This window comes from Anomaloglossus baeobatrachus, unplaced genomic scaffold (genome assembly GCF_048569485.1).
Source record: "Anomaloglossus baeobatrachus isolate aAnoBae1 unplaced genomic scaffold, aAnoBae1.hap1 Scaffold_74, whole genome shotgun sequence".
Lineage (NCBI taxonomy): Eukaryota > Metazoa > Chordata > Amphibia > Anura > Aromobatidae > Anomaloglossus > Anomaloglossus baeobatrachus.
Window position 1 is genome coordinate 164,927 of NW_027445118.1, and position 2,965 is coordinate 167,891.

The window sequence follows — 2,965 nt, forward strand, 5'->3', positions numbered from 1 at the left end:
GGCGTGGGTTTGTCTCCCTCTCCCTAAGATGTGTCCGGTATAGGCCAGGGTGCCACTCAAGGCCGTAACCAATTCGGGTTATAGCTTCTCGGCCTTTTGGCTAAGATCAAGTGTAGTTTCGGAGGACGCTACCTTGGTCGGTACTGGAAGGTGCCTGGGATTGCACGTCTGCCGGCCTTGAGGAAGTGTGTGCGCCTTCTGGTGACACATAGCCCTCTTGTGCCTGGACGGTTCCCAGGCAACGGGAGGCGATCACCTTTGTTATTTTGAAGTCCTACTGATAAACAGAAAAAAAAAAAATTAAATCTGTTCTTATCAGTTTAATATCTGATACGTCCCCTCTCTGGGGACCATATATTAAATGGATTTTTAGAACAAGGAGATGGAAAAAATCTTGCTCTGTCCACTGCACGCATTGACCTGGTATTGCAGTACCTCCAGGACCGGTGCACCCCTTCTTAACCCAGTTTCCAAAAGCAGAACTCAATTCACCTGATTCAAATGAGCCCCATTAGTGAATTGAAAGAAAGCAAAAACTTTATATGCACCTCAATTTGGCCAATTCACTTTTCACACTTTCACCCTTTTTTTTATCTTTCACACCTTTTACTTGCTTTATTGATGCAAAAAGCTGTGCCAAATAGCAAACTCATCTCCACTGAACTTGAAAAACTCTGCTATGTCCCGTGCAGTATCTTATTCTCAGTCTTATCTAGATCATTTGCAATTGAATAGAATAGATCCCTTTTGGCTGCTTATGACTGTGTAAAATATGTAGTTTTACTGGGCTGGGATGAGAGAATCCATTGAAGCATGGTGTAGGGATTGTGGTTTCTGTGTGCTAAGAAGAGACTGGCACCAGCCAGAAAGCCCCATTGCAGCCAATAATCACTTAATAACTTTTTCAACTTGTCATCATATGGGAGGCCTTCCATTCCTTGTAGTAGTCTAGTTGCCCACCTTTGAACTGACTCTAACTTCTGAATGTCCTTTTTAAAATGTGGAGCCCAAAACTGGTTCCCATATTCCAGATGTAGCCTTACAAGTGATTTATAGAGGTGTAACAATACGTTGGGATCACGGGATCTAATCTCCCTTTTTATACACCCTAAAATCTTGTCCCAAGCAGCATTCCATCAGCCTCTGGAAGGTTCCTGGCGCATTGCACAGCTCGAAGGGCATGCTTTTGAACTCGCAGAGACCCATAGGGGTGGCGAAGGCGGTCTTCTCCCGGTCTGCCTCAGCAACGGACACTTGCCAATAGTGACTAGTGAGATCAAGGGTAGAAAAATAATTTGCAGTTCTCAATGCAGCTAGCGATTCCTCAATACGGGGAGTGGTGCCGTCCTTCTTTTTTAACAGGATCAACAGAGCTGCCCAAAGGCTACAACTGTCACGGATAACCCCAGCCGCCTTCATGTTGCTCAACATGTCCTTGGTACACTGGCAATGTGAAGGTGGTATTGGCTTATAGCTCTCTTTGATGGGTGGGTGTGCACCTGTGGGGATGTGGTGTTGGACCCCTTTTATTCCCCCAAAATCTAGCGGGCTTCCCACCGGTAACCCGCTCCCCAGCTTGGATGGATGCTGAGGGAGCCCCTTTTGCCCGCAGGCTCTGGCCCTGGGAACTGTAGCCTTGGCGGTGACTGTGCTTCCCTCTACGGTGTGAGCTGTTGCCTTCAATCGGGTCTTGACTGCTGGGAAACCCTGGAGGTTCCTGTCGCTAACGGATTTGACCGGTTTTACGGCGACTCCTAGCCTGGTCGGGGTCCGTAGGCCCTGCCGGATGGTGCTGGCTTCTCTTCACTCCCCGATCTGGTACCGGCGGGCCACCGCCCATCCCCGGTCCGTACGGTTCACTCCAATCAGCCTCTCCTGCAGAAGGTCACCACCGTCTGCCAACCTTGCTGAGTGCCCGGGCCACACACCCGGACACGGTCAGTCTCCTCTCCTCTTCACTTCTCTAACTCCAAAACTGATCTCTAATCTAACTCCTTTTCCCGCCTCCAGGACTGTGAACTCCTCGGTGGGTGGGATCAACCGCCTGGCCCACCCCCTGGTGTGGACATCAGCCCCTGGAGGAAGGCAACTAGGATTTGTGTTTAGCTTCGGTGTGCCTAGCCGGAGTGTAGAGTGTGTTGGTGTAGTACCTGTGACGACCTGGCTTGTCCAGGGCGCCACATTCCCCTATAGTAAAATGCAGACCGTCCGCGGGCTGCCCGTCCATCACCGGTTTTATTTTCACAACTGAAAAAGAATAAAACGGTAAAACATGTAAAAGCATCATAAACATTTTACAACGGTACAGCTTCCGCTCTTCTCCCACCCAAACAACCTGGCCCTGATGCTGCCCCTAAGAAGCGGGCAGCACCCCTTGACCCCAGTCCAGCACCAAGTTGCCCGAGCGGGTTCTGTGTCTTTCAGGGGGCCCACGTCCAAGGGGACCCCTGAACCCCCGGAGGATCGCCACCGGTTACGGTAGTGGCGGGCCTAGGCCATCCCTTTCCTCCAGGCCCATCCTCCCAAATCAGCCTCTCCGGAGGCGGTAACGGTGTCAAGCCAACAAACATTTTTATTTACATTGCACTAAGTTTGTGGTTGCCCTGCAAGTTCTCGGGCTTGTCCGTAAGCAGTTCCTTACGCAATGGTTGCACAGTCCCTACGGGGACAACAGTTGCCGGCAACGGCCGGTTTAATCACGGTTCAATCAGGTAAACTTCTTTGGTTGATCATCTTTACTTATCATTTAAAACTTTCAAACTGGTACACTCAACACATAAAGCCCCCCCCTTTTAAAGAGTAGTTTCCCTGTACCTAAGTGGGGGTCTACCTAGGTTGGGGCGAGTGGACCTTCGGGGTCCGGTGTCAGTGGTGACAGGCAGTGGGGCAGAGGGAACAGTCAGTTCCTCCTCCCTGCTATCATGTGGGGCAGGCGGAGGCGTAGGGGAGCTGGGTACAGGTACAT

At 50.7% G+C, this 2,965-nt stretch overlaps 1 pseudogene; it reads left to right on the forward strand.

Moving 5' to 3' along the window:
• Positions 1-251: 251 nt before the first annotated feature.
• On the forward strand, positions 252-457 carry LOC142287662 (U2 spliceosomal RNA; annotated as a pseudogene).
• Positions 458-2,965: the final 2,508 nt, after the last annotated feature.